This window comes from Ictidomys tridecemlineatus, chromosome Y (genome assembly GCF_052094955.1).
Source record: "Ictidomys tridecemlineatus isolate mIctTri1 chromosome Y, mIctTri1.hap1, whole genome shotgun sequence".
NCBI classification, from domain to species: Eukaryota; Metazoa; Chordata; class Mammalia; order Rodentia; family Sciuridae; genus Ictidomys; species Ictidomys tridecemlineatus.
Window position 1 is genome coordinate 19738356 of NC_135494.1, and position 23705 is coordinate 19762060.

The following is a 23705-nucleotide window of genomic DNA, read 5'->3' on the forward strand; positions in this document are numbered from 1 at the left end:
CCTTGGTTCAGGGGAATGACACTGGAAGGATAGCTCACCAAACAATAAATAAATAAATTTATTAAAAATTAAAAAATAAATTAGACTTCATTAAAATTTTTTTAAAAAAGACTCTTGTATATCAAAGTGCACTATGAAGAAAGCAGAAAACAATCTAGAGAATAGGGGAGAATATTTGTAAAATATTTCATTAGGACATAGTATACAGAATATAAAAATTACTATTATAATTAAATAATAGAATGACAAATAACCCAATTAAAAAGCATGCAAACATCTGAAAAGACATTTCTCCAAAAAATGCATATAAAGTACTAATAATGGAAAAATGCTCAACACCATTGTCATCAGAAGAATGTGAATCAAAATCATGATGAAATACCATCCACAGCACTAGGATGGCTATGGTAAAAGAGACAGATGACACTAAGTGTTGGTGAGGATGCGGGGAAGCAAAACCATCATGCCTGACTGGCAGTGATGTAATGTGTTGTCATAGGTTTGGAAAAATCATTTGGCAGCTCCTCAGTAGTTTCACAGTTATCAGATGACCCAGCAGTTCTATCCTTACATATGTATAAAAACATTGTTAGCATGATACTAAAAAAATAGATGTGTACACAAACATTCATAACATCATTATTCATAATAGCCCCAAAGTGGAAATAACCCAAATATCCATCAATTTCTGAATGGATAAACCAAATCTGATAAATGCTCACAATGAAATATTGTGCAGCCATAAAAAACAATGAAGGACTGATACATGCTACAACATAGATGAACCTTGGAAACATGCTAAGAAGCCAGACACAGAAACCACATGTTATATGAGTCTATTTATGTGAAATCTTGAGAATGAGCAACTCCAGAGAGATATAAAGTCGATTAAGGGATACCAGGGACTGAAAGGTGGAGAGTTTGGAGACTGACTGCTATTGGTATGATGTTTCTTTTCTGGGGATAAAATGTTTTGGAACTGGATAGTAGTGCTGGTTGTACAGCTTTGTGAATACTCTGTTGAACACTTTAAAGGAATGAATTTTATGGGGTGTGAATTATATCTCTTAAAAAAGTGGGCCAGGTTGTACACGCAGTCTCTGGTATGGTTAAATGATGGTGGTATCATGCCTCTTTTTCTCAGGGGCCATTGCTCGGCTGCAGGTTGGTGGTGGCTGAAAACCTGCCCTTGTCTCCATGGTCAGCCTTTCTCAGACTCTCCTGGGAGTCCCTCAGAGGTGGGGATTCACACAGATGGACTCATATAATGTGGGGTCTTTGTGTCTGGATTTTTTCAAGCTTCACCTAAATTGTACCGTGTGTCAGTGCTCAATTTCTTTTTATGACCCCAAATATTTAGTGGTATGTCTACACCATTTTTTGCTTGTCCTTTCAGCAGCTGATGGACACTTGGGTTGTTTCCACTTTGGGGCTATTATGCATGATTGTCCTATGAGTCCAGCCTTTCACAAACCTCCTGAGAAGGCCCGTCCCCTCACCCCAAGCTTACTCTGCTCTTGTTCTCATGAGGGAAGTTCTCATGCAAATCGGCGCACTTCCTGGGCATAAGGGAGCCACACAACTGCACCTCTAGAGCTGCCAAGCCTTCTTTTGTTAACCCACCTTTCTTGTCCATTCTGCTCTCCTCCTTCCCACAGGTTTGGTTCCGTGGCCCCAGATGGGCAGTACCACTCACCTATTAAGAACAAGAGTGCGAGATTCAATGCCATGTTGGCCGCGCTGACCCCTTCGAGATTGGCAGTGACTTTCCAAGCTCTGAGCACCATGAAGGTAGTTGATTCTTTTTAATGGACCTCACTGTTCATTCTCTGCTTATTCTGGGGGATGCGTAACAGTGTCAGGAGCGGAGCTTCCTGAGCCCCAGTGGTGTCATGTAGCCGGGATGACTGGTCACACTCTAGAGGGAGTCAGTTGGCCACACAGGTCACATTTTTGTGTCCTTCTCAAGACAGTGTCCCATCCATCCTGAGCTGCTAATCATGGTGGATGGAGCCTGGGCAGTGTGGCCACAGAGCCACAGAAGCTGACCCAAGGAGACTGGGTTGTTCAGGACGAACACACCTGTTTCAGTTTCCTGCAGGTGAAGGTCAGGGTGTCTTAGCTGAGTTCGTGGGGCGTGTGGATCTCAGGGGCTCTTGGGGACATTCCCTGTCACGTGTCAGAGTCCATAAGGCCAGATCTCCAGAAGCCATCTCTGCCTCTCCTCCCGTCTCTTCCTATGTCTTGGTTTGGAGAGAGCAGCAGGAGAGAAAAGTTCTGGAAGGTTCTTTCTCTCCTCCGCATGGGCCTACACTTCTGTGTTCTCCAGGCCCTTCCGTCTTCGCGTGAGGGAAAGCCCGCTGTGACCTCTCCTGAGCCTAGTGAAGCTGCAAGGAAGACAGATTCTGCAGGAATATGCCTTTGTGTCTTCAATCCAGCTTTCCCTCCAGAGGAGTGACATTCCTGTAATTCCAGGCCTGACTTCAGTCACACATGTCTGAACAGCAGACAATCTCTCTTCATTCGCTTCTCCTTCGCCTGCCCCACCCCAGCTTTCCAAGCAGTGCTCCTCCTGCCATTGAATGGTGGAAGCACACATGCTAGGACGGCCTGCAGCCCAGCGCCCTCCTGTGGCCCCCTCCCGTGGCGCCCTCCCGTGGCGCCCATTCCTGTGCTTGTTTTGCAGTGGCTCTTGCAGTGGGCTCAGTTGGGTGTTCTAAAGTCCCCTGTCAGGAACCATCGGACAAACGAGGCCCCGGGAAAGCCTCATGAGGAGGCGTCCAAGAGCCAAGGGAAACTGGTTCTTCAGGTCTGTTATAGAAACGCTTTCAGCCATGCTCAGGAAAGAGGGAAGGAGAGAAGGCAGAGGAGTCCAGGGTGGCATCAAAGAGGAGACGGAGGAAGAGCCTGACCCGGGCTTTCTGAAGTTGTCCCCAGCACCCCTGCAGCCCTCAGAGCACACCCTGAGCATCCTGAGGAGAGTACGGACACAGGACAGATGCATGCTGGTGGTGGCTGCAGAGGCTGCTGGGAGACCCTGTGCCCGACAGGTGTGGAGTGGGTGACGGTGTGAGGGTGCTCCTGCTGCCAGAAGCCTGATGGTTCCCTGAGCTCCGTGTGGGGTCACGTGGCCTATGGTGTGGGCAGTGAGGGCAGGGCAGGGGGCGACCTTCCAGGAGAGTCTTGGTTCTCTATGTCATCAGATCTGGCGCAGTGTGACGGGGATAGCTCCGGGAGAGGAGACCAAGGGGTGATTCTGTGTTTTATTTTTGTGGTCCTGGGGATTGAACCCAGGGGTGCTCTATTGCTGAGTTACATCCCTAGTCCTTTTTAATTTTTTTAAATATTTGTTTTTTAGTTATAGGTGGACACAGTATCTTTATTTTATTCTTATGTGTTGCTGAGGACCAAACCCAGTACCTCACACATGCTAGGCGAGCGCTCTACCTCTGAGCCCCAGCCCCAGCCCCTTTTTTTATTTTTTATTTTAAGACAAAGTCTCGCTAAGTTGCCCACGCTGGCCTGGAACTTGCCATCCTTCTGCCTCAGCCTTAAGTCATTGAGATCACAGGCAGGTGAGGTTCTTGTTCTCTGTTCCTCTGGACATAATCAGGGGTCAGCACCTGTCCACCCCAAGAGCCATGTGCAGACTGATTCCTCGTTGGGTATTTGACGTGCGTGCTTTGTTCCTGGCAATGGATGGTCATGATCACCATCGTAGTCTCTGAAGTCAGAGATCCCTGGGCTCCAGCCTCGTCCCGCGTGTGACCAGCAGCAGGGCTGTGGGCAGGTCAGTGGTCCTCTCTGAGTCTCACTGTCCTTGTCTTCAGGCGGGCCTTGGGAAGATGGTGAGGCAGGACAAAGGGATGCATATACGCATGCTCCACAGCTCGGAGCTGATGGAGACACGTTGGTTGTTGTTGCTCCTGCTGCTGCTGTTGGGAAGGTAGGCGTTGGCAGTGGGAAAGGAATAAATGGCTTTCCCATGAAACACATGCCTTCAATCCTGGCCTTGGTAAGGCATCTGAAATGTTTTGCAAAGATGCCCAGAAAGAGGGAAGGAGAGAAGAATCCCTTTGATTCCTGGGTATCTAAAGCAGAACACAGTAACTCAGAATTGGCACCTTCTCTGCCCATATCAACCTTTCCACTCAAAGGAATTGCTTAGTGTGTTAGTCAACTTTCTGTTACAGTAACAAAATACCCAAGATAATCAACTTATGAAGAAAAAAGGTTTATTCTGGCTCACAGTTTCAGAGCTTTCAGTTCATGGTCAGTTGGCCTATTGCTTTTGGACTTGTGGAAAGACAGCACATTGTGGGTGGAGAAGAGTCAGAGGAGACTGATCAACTTTTGTCAGCCAGGGTGTAAAGAGAGAGACAGGAAGGGGAAGGGGTCCCAATATCCCTGTCAAGGACATGCCCACAATGGCTTAACTTCCTTCTACTAGGCCCCACCCACCAGAAGTGTCACAGGCTGGTGACCAAGCCTTTGATATGTGGGCCTTTGTAGGCTGTATAAGATCCAGACCACAGCATTGGGGTAAGGGGGAACCTGCCCAGAGCCTGGCAGGGAACACACATACCCCGTGTGTTCCAGGCCCTGCCATGTCGTCTGGCTGGACAGCAGCCCTGGCGGCTGTGATGTCACCTTGCAAGTCTCCATTGAGGATGGGCTCAGAGGTCTCCTTGGCGGCAACTCCTCCTCCTGCGGCTCAAACAGGTCCCAGATGTTTTCCCAGCTGAAACCTAAGATGGTCCTGCTGGGTCTGCTCTTGCTAATGAGTGGAAAAACAGATCCCTCTGTCCTACATTCATTCTTGATGTATTAGAAAACTGTCACCGTGGCTCTCCACAGTGACATTCGCTCAAGGTCAAGCATGCCCTGCCTTTCAGGCCTTGCCCAGATGTCTTCTTTTCCACGATTGTCTCTCACCGCCGCGGCAGGCCTCCGTCCTCTTGGATTTTCCCTCAAAGGCTCACTGTAATCCCCGTCCTCTAATTTGTGTCCAAAATGCCAGGCCAGATTAAATGATTAGTGAGGACAGGAGGCCAGGGAAATGGAGATGATTGCCGGGAGGGAGGGGCTGGGGGGAGGGAGCTGGTGCTGGGTGAGTGGGCGGGGTGGGGTGAAGGGGGAGTGGGAAGTGGAACCCAGGTCTGTCCCTTTGGATTGGTTCTGCACGGAGACAGCACTTTGGCTCATCTTGAGCTGGTCCCCACTTGTAAAGGAGTTTCTCTAAGGGATGCCCTTAGGAGCTGGGTCCCATCCTGGGAGTGTCTGACTTGGCAGCTCCGGGGTGGGGCTAGAGAATCTGCGTTTCTAGCAGGTTCCCAGGTGCCATTGAAGCTGTGGAGGGGTCCTGCCCACCTGTCCCTGGGAAAGGCCTCCAGACTCCCCCTCGACTGCGACTGCGGAGTCCTCCCGAGCCCCTCCCCTCCCCAGCAATCATCCCCGTTTCCTTGGACTCGTGTTCACCGAGAACTCTGCACACAACAAATGGGTGCAGTCGTAAGTGTCCGGCACCATCCCAGCCACCTCGTCCCTAGGATCAAGTCCAAGCTTTCCCCCACCAGCCCCCTCTCCCCACTGACCTTCCCTCCTGCTGTTCCCTGCTTCCTCCACAGGTGGGCATGGCACGAGCTGCTCATTTTCAAATACATTTCAGAGCTCCTGCTGTCTCTTCTTAAAGGCCACAGCCTGCATGTGGTCCCTGTGTCACCTGTGCCCAAGGCGTCACAAACCTCTTGCAACCTTTACTTCAGTTACAACCAGCTGGTGTTTGTTAAAGTCACCTTGAGGATTAGGGCGTCCCCATGAATTGGGGCGGGGCATGTCACAGTGCAGTCCATAACACTTGGCCACCCTCATGTGACTGTATTTGGAGACTGTGTATATAGAGAGGTAACTAAGATGCAATGAATAGGGGTAGGGTCCTGATTTGATAAGACTTGCATGGTGTCTGTGAAGAGGAGACACCAGAGATCTCAGTCCCCATGCACCCAAAGGAAAGGCCACACGAGGACAAAGTGAGAAGGTGGTCCTCTAAACGCCTGGAAGAGAGACCTCATCAGAAACTAACCTGCTGGCACCTTGACCTTGGGTCTCTAACCTCCAGAACTGTGAGAAAATGAATTTCTGCGTTTTGAACACTTGGTCTGGATGGCCGCTGGAGCAGAATGACATACTGCAAAAAGTCCCGAACCGCCAGTATAAGCCAGGTTAGGAAAGACTCCCAGGGGCCGTTCAAGACAGCAGCCAGTGGAGCTGGGGTCCTCTTTCTCACCTCATTCCAGAGCCCAGGGCTGAGCCAGGCAGAGGAGTGCCCAGTAAAGCTACCAGCTGAGCCCAGTGGAGTGGAGTTGGCCTGCATGGAAATAGTTGGCAAGTCCTACCCCCTCCAGACGCCATTGGGAGGCCACAGAGCACCAGCCTCCCTGGGCTTGCACCTGCCTCTGTGCGACCTCCAAGAGCATCTCCACTTCTCTGGAAATAGAGCTGCTGTTAGACTGCAGGGACGTCATGTGAAGGGTTTGCAGGAGGGTCTGCGGGCACCAAGCCCTTGACACCTGCCCTGCTGGGATCACAAGGCCTGCAGAAGCCTACCTACTCAAGCTCAGGCAGACCGCTGGCTAAAATCACCTCCGAGGTTCTGAGGGTGACAAATAGAATTTGTAACTCAGGCTCACCCCTTGGCAGAAGCTGCCTAGAGCTGAGGTGAGTTATGAGGCTGAGCAGGGTGTGGGGCAGCAGCCGTGGGTGAGCAGTGTTGGCCCTGAGTGGGGGCTGGGGACCGCAGGGCCCACACCACTTGGCCATCCTCCTGGGGTTCTGTGAAGGGCATGTGTCTTAGAGAAGGGTGGAGAGACTGATGGCAATCTTCAAATCATACAATGTTGCCATATGCAAGATGGCGGTGTTTCTGCAGCCTCCTGGAGCTGACGGGAGCGCAGAGGGAAGACTGGTTTCAGGAGGGACTCTTGGGACCTCTTGGAATGTGCCACAGGTGTACAGCCTGTCCTGAGCACTGCTGGGCATGAGTGCAGGGTCCGGGGAAAGTGCAAAGTCCACTTTTTCAGGGGGTCTCTGGCCTCTCTGGGTAGGGATTTGACAGTACTCTGGAATGACTTTGCCAAGACTGTTTGACTAGATGCTAGTTCATAGTGGATCAGAACCGAAAGGTCAGGTGTGCAGGGTTCCTGAGCCTGAGGTGGTTAGTCTCAGGCCAGAGAGGGCCTTGCAACCCCCAGGAGAGCACTGGAGCAATCACTCGGTTTGTGTCGCACTGGCAGGCACAGCAGGCGCTGATGCCATTCCAGGATGTCCCAGTGCCGATGTTCTCACTGTAGTGTCTGACTGCTGGCCACAGTGCTGTGTGCTGCAGTCACCAGCCAGGGATAAAGCTGGTCAGCTGGTATCAGAGTGTGGCATCCCATCTGTCCTGATGGCTGTGAATCAGGTGCTGTGATACATTCCCCTGAGCCAAGAAGCACTCAGCTCCCTCAAATTAGTAATTACAGTTTTTATGACCACCATTACAAAACTTTCAGGGTTTTGTATGTTTTCTTCTTGCTGTGAGGCCATCTACTTCTATTTTTCCTGGAATCACTTTGTGTTCATTTCTTCTTGTAACTTAAATTGATCTCATTCTTATCATTACTAACAGGATATTCAGTGGGGAAAGGATTGTATCTTTTTATTCAGCCTCAGGGCAGGGTCTCTTAGAGCATGCTGTGGAAGTCTTTTTACTCCCTCTTCTACCCACCCACCCATCCATGCCTTCATGCATCCATCCATCCACCCACCCACTCGCCCATCCATGCATTCATCCATCCATGCACCCATCCATGCATCCATCCATCCATTCAGCCACTCACCCATTCATCCATCTACCCTTTCATCCACTTACCCATCCATCCACACAGCCATCCACTCATCCATGCCTCCATCTACCCACCCATTCCACTACAAAGACTCTGAACACAAAGATCAATTAACATATGAGTTAGTAGTTAATGGAGGAAGATGTGGAACATTTTAGAAAAGAGTAGTTACCTACAGACACCACAGTTTAGACACCTCCACCCATCAGGCCTGTATGTGGGACAGGCCAGAGACAAGCCCCATCCACCAGAGCCTGGTCTCTTCCAGTAGTAAAGGTCAGATTAAGCAGCATCTCTGAGGTCTTGCACACAGGAGGGCTCAGTGCAGGGGCGGCCTCCAGCCGGGCCAGCAGGAGTGGAAACTTTCCAACCATGAGCGTGTGTGGCTTGGCATGATGGAGCACAGAGTGGGGAGGCCATGGGTTCCTAGTGCACAGTCCAGAGAAGGCATGCTCCTACACCCGGTGTGAGTTTGGCTGAAGTTGCCAGGGCAGAGTTCAGTGGCACTCATTTGCTTGGCACTGTTGGCCTGGCGGGTCCCTGGCATGTGTCTTCACAGAGCTGTGTTGGAGAGTGGAGCTCAGGCCTGTCTCCGTCACGCTGAGTATGCTTTGAGGCAGGGCCGCTCTGTTCATCTCCTTCTGTTCAGGCCGCTGCTGCCCCTTCAGCGTCCTCACACAAACAAATGTGGGGAGCAGAAGATCCAGACTTGCTCAGCTGTTGGAAAGCTGGATGGAATGAGGCTCCCTCCTTGGCCGCTGGGAGTATGGAGTTTCCTTCTCTGTTGTGGAAACTTCCCAGAACTGACCACCAGGGGGCGGCAAATACCAACCTGCTGCCCACGTCTTTTGACATTTTGTATTTACTTTCCGTGTGTCAGAAGCTGCTGGGATTTTGCTGTTGCCAGTTTATTTAGCTCCTTATCAGTTACAAGTGCTGCTTTTTAAAAAGTGGACAATGAAAGAATGAGATTCACCAGCTGAGTAATTGTTAGGCTCAAGACCAAGATGGTAAATAAGATGTGGAGTTATTTTGATGACTCTTCAGGGCAGAATTTGACTCATAAATGTCTCTTAAAAAAACATAAGCTTGCAGCATTTTGGGTGGATATGAAAATGGTTAAATATTTTTGTGGTGTTTCTATGGAAGCTGTTTACATTTGTAACAACTGAAATTTAAACATTTGTCTTTTTAAAAGATTTATCTACTGCCCTCTCCCTCAAAGACCAAGGAGCAGAGATGAGTACAACCAGAGATAAGTAGCACATGGCATGAGGATTTGAAATAGATGCTTGGAAGGCTTCCATTTTGGACTTGTTTCAATTCTGAGTGCATGTTGACTGTCTTCCTCTTAGCACTGTGGAAGTGGGTGACCTGGAACAGGGGTGTGTCCTCCAGAGACAGGGGCGGATCCAGGTAACAGGAAACCACAGCTAGGTGGATCCAGGTAAGAGGAAGCCACAGCTAAGCGGGGAGGGCTCCAGGATCACACCTGCAGGAGGGGACAGGGTGGGGGGTAGGGAGGACACCCCACACGGAGAGACGTCATAAAGAGATAGCGGGCAATATTTCTTGGTTGGAAGAGACTTCAGAGATCAGGGTCCAGAGCATGTCTTTTTTTTTGTGGGGGAAGCTAGGGGATGGAACCCAGGGCCTCACACTTGCAAGGCGCATGCTCTACCACTAAGCTCACCGCAGCCCCACTGTGTGTCTTAGAGAAAGAGTTCTAAGTGAGGTCGGTGGGGCTCTGCAGGGCAGCCTAGAGTTGGCATCCACCCTGTTCCTACTGAGTAGGGTATCTGGGTCACATTCACAGAGGGACAGCCTGGGAGCACAGGGTGGGTAGGGGTTTTCTGTGCTGAAGGAAAGGAAAGTCCTTGGGCATTCCTCCTTGTTTGATGTGGCCTGAGAACGTTAGATGCTTGTGACTGTGGCAACGTTTCAAGGAACGCCGCTCCCTTTGACTGAGTCAGCAGAGGCATTGGGACCCCAGCGTCCTGAGGCCCGGGTTGTAGTCAGGGCAGCTGGGAGGGAGGTTGTGCAGCTGCCTCTGAGTGCCCCGTGTGTCCTTCTTAGTAGGGGGCCGGCCTTCCTGGGCTCTAGCAGCTGGCTCGCCTGGAATGGGTAGAAAGGGGCCCGGGCTGCAGCTCAGAGGAGCTTCACTGCCCTTTGGAGGCCCAAGAGCTGCCTCTGGGGATCATGGTCTGCAAGGTCAGCTTGGATGGTTGATGGCTGGCCCATCGTCGTCCTCAGCAGCTTTCCTGCCTGAAATTTGATTTTCCACAGAGGATGTGTACTGGTGAAGATCACCGTCCCTCTCCTTCACTCCATACCTTTGTCCCTTCCTTTAGTAGATCACGTAAAGGGATCCACTCATTTGTATTGAGTGCTTCCTATTAAGGGACCATGGTCTGAGCATTTCACACATAATTACCCATTTGATGGCCTCAGTGGTCCTGTGAGATGGGTGCTTTCTTGACTCCCACTTTGTAGATGAGGAAGCAGAGACATAGGAAGTTATAACAGTTGGCCCAGATCTGCAGGGCTCACACTCCAGCAGTCTGGCTCTGGGGCCCGGCCCATGCCCAACACCAGGCTGGCTTCTGTGGTCCTCAAGCAGGAGGTCTTTGAGGGTCCTGTGCCAGTCCTGATCCCTGGTGCTCCTAGACCTCCTAGTATTTGCTTTGGTTAACCGAACCAAACCCAAAATTTAAAAAACGTGGCATCCACACTGGAAAACATGGAGATTCCACCCAAACTGGGATTTGGCAGAAGCCAAATGGTGAGTGGCCGGGCTGGAATCCAGGCCTCCTTCCCCACTGGGACCTGGGACCTGATTTAGTTTTTAGTGGCACTGCCAACTTTGCCTGGCAGCTCTCGGTCCCTGTGGCCCTGAGCATCTCTGGGCTGGCAGCAGGATGCGGGGAGGCGGGTTGTTCCAGCCTTCATATTGATGTTCTTTATGGGAAAAAGACCATTATGATGGACGTTTATTGTAGCCAGGGGAATTTTATTTTATTTTTTTTGGCTCAAGCCAATAGAATGATTTTGAGCATCTCTGCCTACTACAATGAAATTTAATAAGGCAAACAAAGTCTGTACTTGCTTAGATAAATTTTAAGAAGTAAAGTGGTCCATTTAAATTTACGTTCACAAAGCCCTTATATTCTCTGAGAAGCAAATGGTTGGTTGTTAAGTATGTGTTCTACATTTCTTGATTTATTAACTTTAGACATTTCTGCCTCTCTGCTGTGACAGATGAGAATCTAGGCACACAACATCCCGCCTTTACCTCTTGTTTCACTTTTTTCCCCTTCACAATTTTTGATGTTTACATTATTAATTTTAATTCTCCCAAGAACTAATGGGTTAGTTATAAATATCCTGGACCTCCATTTCCCATCCTAACCACTCCTTGCCTCTCCACTTCTGTCTGCTGAACCATTCATTTGTATGCTGTCAAGACTGAAGCATTTAAAAATATTTTCTAGGACCATCATCTAGCTTTTGGACCTTTGATTATATTATTAAGGCCAGTCTTATTCACGGTAGAGCCATGTAGTCTGTGAGGCTCATATTTCTACTCTGTATACCAAGAGTCAAAACACCGTTACAGTTTTGAAGAACAACACTATTCCTAGCTTCTAGGTCAAATGGAATCACTTTTCTCATACTCTGCGAATTACTCAAAAGCCTGTCATGTTTTTGTTAGCTTGATATTTAGATAATTGTATTTTGTAATTGTATTTTTGTTTTTGATTTCTCCTGGAATTTTAAATTGCCTTTCTTTTTTCTTGTTAGGAGAAAAAAATATATGTCTTCAACACCATAACAATAGTGTCTTCTAGCTTCTGATTCTTTTTGCCTGTTATATGGAATCCATCCATTATTCTCACTGAAGATCTAATGGTGCCCACTGATTTTTTTATTTTAATCTTGACTAATTGTATCTGATGTGATCTATAGCAATCATCATCTAAGTATTTTTCTTTTGCAAGATTTTTTGAAGTAAAAAAACTTTTCCAAATCCTCTAGTATCTTTTTGGTTGGGTTTTCTCTGGTTTTATTGTGAGATGTATAGAAGTAATATCTTGTGGAAGGGTGTGTGGATGATAATGTTTTGATTCCTTGTATGTCTGAAATGTTCTGCATTTTGCCTTCACATTTGATTGACATTTTAGCTGAGACTTTTAACTTGAAAATAATTTTCTTTAAGGGTGTTGCTCCATTATCTTCTTGCATTAGATCCACTCATGGAAAATCCTGTTTTCCTCTGTTGTTACCTGAAAGTTATCTCTGCAAGCTATTTGTTTGAATTTTTCTTTTTTTTCTTTCTTTCTTTCTTTTATTTTATTGGTTGTTCAAAACATTACAAAGATTGCAGAATCACATTGGTTATACATCCACATTTTTACATAATGCCATATTAGTAACTGTTGTATTCTGCTACCTTTCCTATCCTCTACTATCCCCCTTCCCCTCCCCTCACATCTTCTCTCTCTACCCCATCTACTGTAATTAATTTCTCTCCTTGTTTTTTCCCCATTCCCCTCACAACCTCTTATATGTAATTTTGTATAACATTGAGGGTCTCCTTCCATTTCCATGCAATTTCTCCCTTTCCCTCCCACCTCATGTCTCTGTTTAATGTTAATCTTTTCCTCCCGCTCTTCCTCCCTACTCTGTTCTTAGTTGCTCTCATTATAGCAAAGAAGACATTTGGCATTTGTTTTTTAGGGATTGGCTAGCTTCACTTAACATAATCTGCTCTAGTGCCATCCATTTCCCTGCAAATTCTATGGTTTTGTCATTTTTTTAATGCAGAGTAACACTCCATTGTGTATAAATGCCACATTTTTTTATCCATTCATCTATTGAAGGGCATCTGGGTTGGTTCCACAGTCTAGCTATTGTGAATTGTGTTGCTATGAACATTGATGTGGCAGTATCCCTGTAGTACGCTCTTTTAAGTTCTTCAGGGAATAGTTGGAGAAGGGCAATAGCTGTGTCAAATGGTGGTTCCATTCCCAGCTTTCCCAGGAATCTCCATACTGCTTTCCAAATTGGCCGCACCAATTTGCAGTGCCACCAGCAATGTACAAGTGTACCCTTTTCCTCACATCCTCGCCAGCACTTGTTATTATTTGACTTCAGAATGGTTGCCAATCTTACTGGAGTGAGATGGTATCTTATGGTGGTTTTGATTTGCATTTCTCTGACTGCTAGATATGGTGAGCATTTTTTCATGTACTTGTTGATTGATTGTATGTCCTCCTCTGAGAAGTGTCTGTTCAGGTCTTTGGCCCATTTGTTGATTAGGTTATTTGTTTTCTTATTGTCTAATTTTTTGAGTTCTTTGTATACTCTGGATATTAGGGCTCTATCTGAAGTGTGAGGAGTAAAAAATTGTTCCCATGATGTAGTCTCCCTGTTTACCTCTCTTATTGTTTCTCTTGCTAAGAAAAAACTTTTTAGTTTAAGTAAGTCCCATTTGTTGATTCTTGTTATTAACTCTTGTGCTATGGGTGTCTTATTAAGGAATTTGGAGCCCGACCCCACAATATGTAGATCGGAGCCAACCTTTTCTTCTATCAGATGCATACTCTCTGATTTGGTATCAAGGTTCTTTATCCATTTTGAGTTAACCTTTGTGCATGGCGAGAGAAGGGGATTCAGTTTCATTTTGTTGCATATGGATTTCCAGTTTTCCCAGCACCATTGGTTGAAGAGGCTATCCTTCCTCCATTGCATGCTTTTAGCCCCTTTATCGAATATAAGATAGTTGTAATTTTGTGTATTGGTTTCTGTATCCTCTATTCTATACCATTGGTCCACCTGCCTGTTTTGGTACCAGTACCATGCTGTTTTTGTTACTATTGCTCTGTAGTACAGTTTGAAATCTGGTGTTGCTACACCTCCTGATTCACACTTCCTGCTTAGAATTGCTTTTGCTATTCTGGGTCTTTTATTTTTCCATGTGAATTTCATAATTGCTTTATCTATTTCTACAAGAAATGCTGGTGGGATTTTGATTGGCATTGCATTAAACCTATAGAGAACTTTTGGTAATATCGCCATTTTGATGATGTTAGTTCTGCCTATCCATGAACAGGGTATATTTTTTCATCTTCTAAGATCTTCTATTTCTCTCTTTAGGGTTATGTAGTTTTCATTGTATAAATCTTTCACCTCTTTTGTTAGGTTGATTCCCAAGTATTTTTGTTTTTTTGAGGATATTGTGAATGGGGTGGTTTTCCTCATTTCCAGTTCAGAAGATTTGTCGCTGATATACAGGAATGCCTTTGATTTATGCATGTTGATTTTATATCCTGCCACTTTGCTGAATTCATTTATTAGCTCTAGTAGTTTCTTTGTAGACCCTTTTGTGTCTTCTAGGTATAGGATCATATCATCCGCAAATAGTGATAATTTAAGTTCTTCTTTTCCTATCTTAATGCCTTTAATTTCTTTTGTCTGTCTAATTGCTCTGGCCAGTATTTCGAGAACTATATTGAATAGAAGTGGTGATAGAGGGCATCCCTGTCTTGTTCCAGATTTTAGAGGGAATGCCTTCAGTTTTTCTCCATTTAGAATGATGCTAGCCTGAGCCTTAGCATATATAGCTTTTATAATGTTGAGGTAAGTTCCTGTTATCCCTAGTTTTTCTAATGTTTTGAACATAAAGGATGCTGTACTTTGTCGAATACTTTTTCTGCATCTATCGAGATGATCATATGGTTCTTATCTTTAAGTCTATTGATGTGGTAAATAATGTTTATTGATTTCTGTATATTGAACCAGCCTTGCATCCCAGGGATGAATCCTACTTGATCATGATGCACAATCTTTTTTATATGTTTTTGTATACAATTTGCCAGAATTTTATTGAGGATTTTTGCATCTAAATTCATTAGGGATATTGGTCTATAGTATTCTTTCTTTGAGGTGTCTTTATCTGGTTTGGGGATCAGGGTGATATTGGCCTCATAGAATGAATTTGGAAGTTCTCCCTCTTTTTCTATCTCCTGAAATAGATTGTGGAGTATTGGTATTAGTTCTTCTTTAAAGTTCTTGTAAAACTCTGCTGTATATCCCATCCGGTCCTGGACTTTTCTTGGTTGCTAGTCTTTTGATGGCTTCTTCTATTTCCTCACTTGATATTGGTCTGTTTAGGTTGTTTATATCTTCCTGACTCAATCTGGGTAGTTCATATGTCTTAAGGAAATTATCAATGCCTTCACTATCTTCTATTTTATTAGAGTATAGGGTTTCAAAATAATTTCTAATTATCTTCTGTATTTCTGAATTGTCTGTTGTGATGTTGCCTTTTTCATCCCGTAAGCTAGTAATTTGGGTTCTCTCTCTTCTTCTCTTTCTTAGCGTGGCTAGTGGTCTATCAATCTTATTTATTTTTTCAAAGAACCAACTTTTAGTTTTATCAATTTTTTTGATTGTTTCTTTTGTTTTGATTTCATTGATTTCAGCTCTAATTTTAATTATTTCTTGCCTTCTATTGTATTTGCTGCTTATTTGTTCTTCTTTTTCTAAGGCTTCGAGGTGTAGTGTGAGGTCATTTATTTGTTGGCTTTTCCTTCTTTTAAGGAATGAACTCCATGAAATGAATTTTCCTCTTAGTACTGCTTTCATAGTGTCCCAGAGATTTTGATATGTTGTATCTGAGTTTTCATTTACCTCTAAGAATTTTTTAATTTCCTCTTTGATGTCTTCTGTAACCCTTTGTTCATTCAGTAGCATATTGTTTAATCTCCATGTGATGTAGGATTTTTCCTTTCTCATTTTATTATTGATTTCCAATTTCATTTCATTACAATCAGATAAAATGCATGGTAGTATCTCAACTCCTTTGTAATTGCTAAGACTTGCCCTGTGACATAATATATGGTCTATTTTTGAGAAGGATCCATGTGCTGCTGAGAAGAAAGTGTATCTGCTTGATGTCAGGTGGTATACTCTGTATATATCAATTAAGTCTAAATTATTAATTGTATTATTGAGCTCTATGGTTTCTTTATTCAACTTTTGTTTGGAAGATCTGTCCAGTGGTGAGAGAGATGTGTTAAAATCTCCCATGATTGGATAGGCAGAACTAACATCATCAAAATGGCGATATTACCAAAAGTTCTCTATAGGTTTAATGCAATTCCAATCAAAATCCCAACGGCATTTCTTGTAGAAATAGAGAAAGCAATCATGAAATTAATATGGAAAAATAAAAGACCCAGAATAGCAAAAACAATGCTAAGCAGGAAGTGTGAATCAGGCGGTATAGCAATACCAGACTTCAAACTATACTACAGAGAAGTAGTAAGAAAAACAGCATGGTACTGGTACCAAAACAGGCCGGTGGACCAATGGTACAGAATAGAGGATACAGAAACCAATCCACAAAACTACAACTATCTTATATTTGATAAAGGGGCTAAAAGCATGCAATGGAGGAAGGATTAAATCTTCAACCAATGGTGCTGGGAAAACTGGAAATCCATATGCATCAAAATGAAACTGAATCCCTTTCTCTCGCCATACACAAAAAAGTTAACTCAAATTGGATCAAGGAGCTTGATATCAAATCAGAGACACAGCATCTGATAGAAGAAAAAGTTGGCTACGATCTATATACTGTGGGGTCGGGCTCCAAATTCCTCAATAGGACACCCATAGCACAAGAGTTAATAACTAGAATCAACAAATGGGACTTATTCAAACTAAAAAGTTTTTTCTCAGCAAAAGAAACAATAAGAGAGGTAAATAGGGAGCCTACATCCTGGGAACAAATCTTTACTCCTCACACTTCAGATAGAGCCCTAATATCCAGAGTATACAAAGAACTCAAAAGATTAGACAATAAGATAACAAATAACCCAATCAACAAATGGGCCAAGGACCTGAACAGACACTTCTCAGAGGAGGACATACAATCAATCAACAAGTACATGAAAAAATGCTCACCATCTCTAGCAGTCAAAGAAATGCAAATCAAAACCACCATAAGATACCATCTCACTCCAGTAAGATTGGCAGCCATTCTGAAGTCAAACAACAACAAGTGCTGGCGAGGATGTGGGGAAAAGGGTACACTTGTACATTGTTGGTGGGACTGCAAATTGGTGTGGCCAATTTGGAAAGCAGTATGGAGATTTCTTGGAAAGCTGGGAATGGAACCACCATTTGACCCAGCTATTCCCCTTCTCGGTCTACTCACTAAAGACCTAAAAAGAGCATGCTACAGGGACACTGCTACATCAATGTTCATAGCAGCACAATTCACAATAGCAAGACTGTGGAACCAACCTAGATGCCCTTCAATAGACAATGGATAAAAAAATGTGGCATTTATACACAATGGAGTGTTACTCTGCATTAAAAAAATGACAAAACCATAGAATTTGGAGGGAAATGGATGGCATTAGCGCAGATTATGCTAAGTGAAGCCAGCCAATCCCTGAAAAACAAATGCCAAATGTCTTCTTTGATATAAGGAGAGTAACTAAGAACAGAGTAGGGACAAAGAGCATGAGAAGAAGATTAACATTAAACAGGGATGAGAGGTGGGAGGGAAAGGGAGAGAGAAGGGAAATTGCATGGAAATGGAAGGAGACCCTCATTGTTATACAAAATTACATACAAGAGGAAGTGAGGGGAAAGGGAAAAATAATACAAGGGGGAGAAATGAATTACAGTAGAGGGGGTAGAGAGAGAAGAGGGGAGGGGAGGGGAGGGGAGGGAGGATAGTAGACGATAGGAAAGGCAGCAGAACACAACAGACACTAGTATGGCAATATGTAAATCAATGGAAGTGTAACTGATGTGATTCTGCAGTCTGTATACGGGGTAAAAATGGGAGTTCATAACCCACTTGAATCAAAGTGTGAAATATGATATATCAAGAACTATGTAATGTTTTAAACAACCAACAATAAAAAAAAATCTCCCATGATTATTGTGTTGTGGTCTATTTGACTCTTGAACTTGAGAAGAGTTTGTTTGATGAACGTAGCTGCACCATTGTTTGGGGCATATATATTAATGATCGTCAAGTCTTGTTGGTGTATGGTTCCCTTGAGCAGTATGTAGTGTCCTTGTTTATCCCTTTTGATTAACTTTGGCTTGAAGTCTATTTTATTTGATATGAGTATGGACACCCTGCTTGCTTCCGGGGTCCATATGAGTGATATAATTTTTTGCAACCTTTCACCTTCAGTCTGTGTATGTCTTTTCCTATCAGATGAGTCTCCTATAGGCAGCATATTGTTGGATCTTTTTTTTAATCCATTCTACTAGCCTATGTCTTTTGATTGTTTGAATTTTTCAATGATGTTCCCATGTCTCACTTTTTGCTTATCACAATTTATTATTATTATTGTTATTATTATTATTATAGCTTTATGGTTACACATAGTAGTGGGGCTCATCCCAACAAACTCATAGATGCATGGAAATGGATTTCTGTTCATGATCCCCCCTTTCCCTCCTCCTTTTCCCTCCTGTGCTCCCTCCTGTCTCCCATTTTCTTTCTCTACCTAGACGTCCTTTCACTCATCTACTAATTTGTATTTGATTGGTTCTTTATGTTATCTAATCCTTCCCTCCCTCTTTATTTTACTCTAACTTCCACATATGAGAGAAAACATTCAACCTTTGAGTTTGAGTTCAGCTAATTTCACTAAGCATGAGATTCTCTATTTCAATGCATTTACCAGTGAATGCCATAATATATGTGTATATTACATATCTATATTATATAATGTATATATCATAATTTCTTAATCCATTCATCTATTGACAGGCACCTGGGTTGATTTCATAATTCACTTATTGTGAATTGTGTTGCTATAAACATTGATGTGGCTATGGCACTTTAGTATGCCAATTTTAAATATTTTGGAAAAATACCCAGGAGTGGGATAACTGAGTGATCTGGTGATTCCATCCCTAGTTTTTTGAGGAATCTCTACACTGCTTTCCAGAGTAGTTGTATTGCAGTCCCACCAACAATGTACAAGTTTTCTTTTCTTCCTACCTGCTTGACTCTCAATAGGATGCCTCAGTGTGGAAGTTTGTCTCTTGTTCTTCTGGAAACTTTTCTTCTAGTAGTTCTTCAGTAATTCTTTTTTATCCCATTTTTCTGTTTTCTCAGAACTCTAATTGTTGGGAGGTTGAACTTTTAGCTTGAGTGCGTCTCTTGATTTTCCCCTCATATTTTCCTACAGGAGTTACTCTATATTCTGAACATTTTTCTGATCACATAGTTTGTTTGCACAGTTATGTTTAACCTTGAAGAGCTTTTCCTCTTATTTATTCTTTTTCTATATTAGTATGTTATCTTCTGTATGTGCAATTGTGCTGTAACCTCTTTGCTGATACCAACTGGATATTGCTTTTCAGAGTTCTGTTTCCTGAGTTATCTTTCTGTCCCTCTAGAGTCAGTTGGGTCAATTAGAGGCATGCAGAGGGTTAGGAAGCCGAAGGACTAGAAAATAGCACATACAGTCAACATGAAGTAAGTGCTTTCAAGGAGTTATGGGCAGGACCTGAGAAAATCACCAAGGTTAACTCAAGCCATTCAGAGAAGAGTTCCCCAAAGACAGTATGTTTTTCGTTTTTAAGGACAAGAATAAATTATTTCAGAAATAAAGAAAGGGAAGGACAATCCAGGAAGAGGGGAATGTATGAAGACACTGAAGGGTGAAGCAGTGTGGTCCCGTTGTGGGTGAACAGAGGGCTTAACATGACCCAAGTTTGCATGGCCTGCTCAAGAGGCTGTGGTGGGGATACACTGACTAAGTGGACAGGTGAGCCAGGGCCATAATGCACAAGCACTCATGATCTGTGGAAGGCCTGGAGAGGAAGACTCACCTGCAGGGGAAGGACCAGAGGTCTACTGACCATCCTGACAGGAACTCACAAGATGGAGGGGATGAAGGATGGACAGTTGGGACTATGATGATAGTCTAAGCAAGAGAGGATATGCAGAAAGTGTGGAAGGGGCAGGGGGACAGGATATGATGCATGGGCGGGGCCAGAACAGAGAGAGCAGGTGGGCTGACTGGATGTGAGGGGTCAAGGGCGATAGCAGGTCTGGCCTGATGGCTGTGTGACTTGAACAGGTCTAGGGAGTTGGGAAGGGTCACACCTCCTCCTCTCCCATCATTAGAGACAGTGTTTCCTTAAATACCCAACTCATTTGGGCTTTTGTAGACCTGTTCTGTCCCTCTTCCTCTTTCAGTTCCCCTTCTTCCTCCTCCCTCTGGGAGCAAGTACTGAATGCACCAGTGGTTTGGGCACCAGTGAAGGTCCTTCCAGGAGGATGCCTCCCTCTCTGTCTGTCACCTCCAGGGATGTGTGGGCATGTGTCTAAGGCTGGCTGCAGTGTCAGCAAGCCCTTCTAAGAAACCCTCCACCACTTCCTCCAGTCTGACTTGAGTCAATAAAAAAGGTGACGTTTTAATCTCTGTCTGCCATTCCTTACTTTATTTCTCAATTTGTCCAAAGGTCATGTGGTGGTGGTGGGGAGTGTTGCCCATATTCAAAATGTATGTATTACCATGTTCCAAATAAAGAGCACAGCTCTCCCACCTCTAGCTGCTCTTGGAGAATACACTGTAAGATGAGCATGTGGAAATCCTGACTGCACTGTAGGGAATTCCCTCTGGATCATGCTTGACTCACTTTGGAGGGGTTGTGGCTGGGGAAAAAGGAGGTCAATTGAGGAACAGGAACTCCCTGCCTGCAAGGTTGGCCCTGATGGGGGCTCCAAGAACTTCTGAGGAGCCACATTTATTTGCTGCTCAGCAGATTCAGGGGGAAGGAGGTCTTGCTTGGGGTACCTCACCTCCAAAGCTGGTCATTGGGAATGTGAACTTCAAGATGATAAGAGTGCCTCTCTTGATTTTCCCCTCATATCTCTTCTTGGTTACCGTCGACTCTCTGGTCTAGAATAGGTCCTGGCACCCAGTAAGCACTCAGGGAGCAAATAGTGAACAAACGGATGGATGAGTGGAAGGAAAAATGGATGGATAGATGGATGAGTGGATGGATATATAGTGACGAAGGGAAGATTTCCTTGGTGGAGAATAAATCAGCCCAGATCACAATGCTATGGGGATTAGGAGTGGGTCATTTGGTGACTTTTAATTCATTTATTCATTCTGTAGTGCTGAAGACTGGATCCAGGGGCTGTGCCTGCTGGGCAAGAGCTCTACCACTGGGCTACATCCCCAGCTCTTATTTGGTGGCATTTTAAATATATGAAGAGCCCTAGAATCCTGAGCTGAATCTCTTAAAGGAACAAAATGAAACATTTTCCATTTCTCACACGTACATCCAGACCTTTGTTTTAAAGCTTTGGGACTCGTGCGCACCAGGGGATTTCGGTCTGGGCAGGCGTGCGCATTGGCAGGAACTACTCTGTTTTTATTTCCTCAGTGCTTGCTTTCTCCTTGGCCGCCCTTGCAGATTGCTCACGGCTGAGCCTCCTGGGTCTGACGACATTGTCAGTGTGACTGGAGTGCTATTCTGGGCGAATGATGCACAGGTCCCGGAATGGTCTCTGTTCTCTAATGACAGCCGTGTAATAGGTTTAAAGCTTCAGAGAGCAGCCCTGGCCCCAAACTTTGGAGGAGCTGAGCTAGGGGGATTCTTCCTGGCGAGGGAAACTGATCTCAAACTCCAGCAACACAGACCCTGTTGCAGTTCCTCAGGGCCACGTGTCCTCACCTCTGGGCTCTGCACAGCTTGGCCCTTTGGCCGGCGACTCTGCCTGCTTCTCGCTGTCGTCCCCCCAGTCCTAAGTCTGTACACTGATCCCCAGGAGTCTCCCACCTGGCTCTACCTGTCTGCAAGAGCTCTCGTGGCTTCTGGCTCCTCCCAACTGTTAACCTCCTGCTTCTCCAACAGCTCCAGGATGTAGGGACCTCACTTGGCACCGAGTACCTGGGAGGCCCTCAGCGGGTATCTGTGAACTGAAGTCAACATGTGCCCAGCCCATCCCAAGCATCTTTGTTGTAATTTGAGCAAAGGTCCATGAGAAGCACAGGAGCTGCCCTGTGCTAATCCTGTCTGCAACGGGCCAGGTTCTGGGCGCTCACTCAGTGTCCACTGCAGCCCCACCACACTTCCTGTTGCACAGAGGGAAGATGGAGGCTCCTGGAGGTGAGGCAGCTTGGCAGGGGCAACCCCCTCACGTAGGGCACTTGTGTCCATACCTGTCCCAAGTGACTGGCAGGTCCCCACAAAATTCCTCTTGTCAATGACCCTTTGTTTTGAGGCTACATTAGAAAAGGAAGAAAGGATATACTGGGGCTCAAGTAGAGTGCCTTGGGTTTGTTTCTGGAAACTTCCATGCTCTTTACTTAGGTAGTGGTGCTTCCTTTGACCTTGAGGTTGACCCACCCCATGTGACATTCCAAGGATTTCATCCTGCATACCTCCAAGGTTGTAAGAATGGTCGGGACTGGAATGTGGTTCTTTCCAGGGATCTTCTAGGTCGAGTGGTCAGGGTGATGGATGTGAGCTCTGGGGTGACCCTGCTGGGTCATGTTTTCTTTATTAACATTCATCTGGTGATAATGTCGGAGCTAGTAGACTTTTTAAAAAATATTTGCATATCTCATTTCTTTGTCTAATTAGTGTGGTGAGAACAGTGTCCCAGTTTTCATGCTTGAATAAATAGCTGTCATGGTGGAAGGCGCTCAGGGGCTGGCTCACCGCAGTGCTCTCTTCCTTATGTTTTCCATCTCAGCTAAGCTCTGCTGCAGTCCACGCTCCCAACTTGTCTTTAAAAAGAACTGATCTTGTCAGCCAAATGTGTGACATACCTCCTCAGCTCAGAGGACACCTTTGTCAGAGCCGTGGCAGGAATCTGAGCATCCCGTCACTAGGGCTGCTTAGTACACAAAGCCTACTCTGTGCCTATGTTCCACTTTCAAAGTAGGCAGCATAGAACAGGGGGAAGGATTTAATTCAAGTATGGCCTTCCTCTGCATGACCCACCTTCATGACCTTGCGAATCCTGAAGTTGATTCTTTGCAGCCTGGCCAAAGGTGAAACGGTACTGTAAGTGCCAGGTGCCTCTTCTTCAAACCTAAAAGTGGTGTCCCCATCTCCTGAGGCTGTGGATGGGATTGTCTGAACCTCTGTATTATGGTCGTAGGGGCCTTTGTTCCTACCACAGAGCCCCCTCATAGACTTTAGTGTGGTCTTGGTTACTTCCAGATGTCACCTAGTTGGTAAGAGGTGGACCTGAGATTTGAACCCGTTACCTGTGTCCATGTCTTCAAGCCAAGGAGACCGCTGGGATAGGGGTGTGAATGCTTGTGGGGCTGAGGCAGGGTGTTTTAGAAGGAGGAGGATCTGACATGTTTTATTCCAGAGGGAAATGAGGAAACAGGGAGAGGTCAATGCTGCCAGAGAGAGGGAGATTGCCAGAAAGGAGTGTCGCAGGGAGACACAGGACATGACATGAAACACAGGTGGAAGGTTGGCCTTGGAACCAGAGACACGAGAGGCAGAGTCTGAAGAGAGAAAAAGCTTCAGAGAAGCGATCACAGGCCAGGAGATGAGTTCTGTCCTCCCAGGAGTGAGGGACAAGTCAAGGCCTGGGGAGCAGGAGCCGGGTGTGTGTGGAAGCTTAGGAAGAAGAGGCTCGTGTTAGCCGGATCACCACACTGTGACAAGCTTCCTGCAAAGGTCAAGTTGAAGGAGGAAAGGTTTATTTTGGCTCATGGTTTCAGGCCATGGTCAGTTGGCGGTCTTGCCTGGGCCTGTGGAAAAGCAGAACATCATGGAGGAAGTATACTGCTC

General features: G+C 45.4%; 1 pseudogene; it reads left to right on the forward strand.

Moving 5' to 3' along the window:
- LOC144371858 (acyl-coenzyme A oxidase-like protein) overlaps window positions 1-23705 on the forward strand; it is a 199913-nt pseudogene that overhangs the window by 25781 nt on the left and 150427 nt on the right.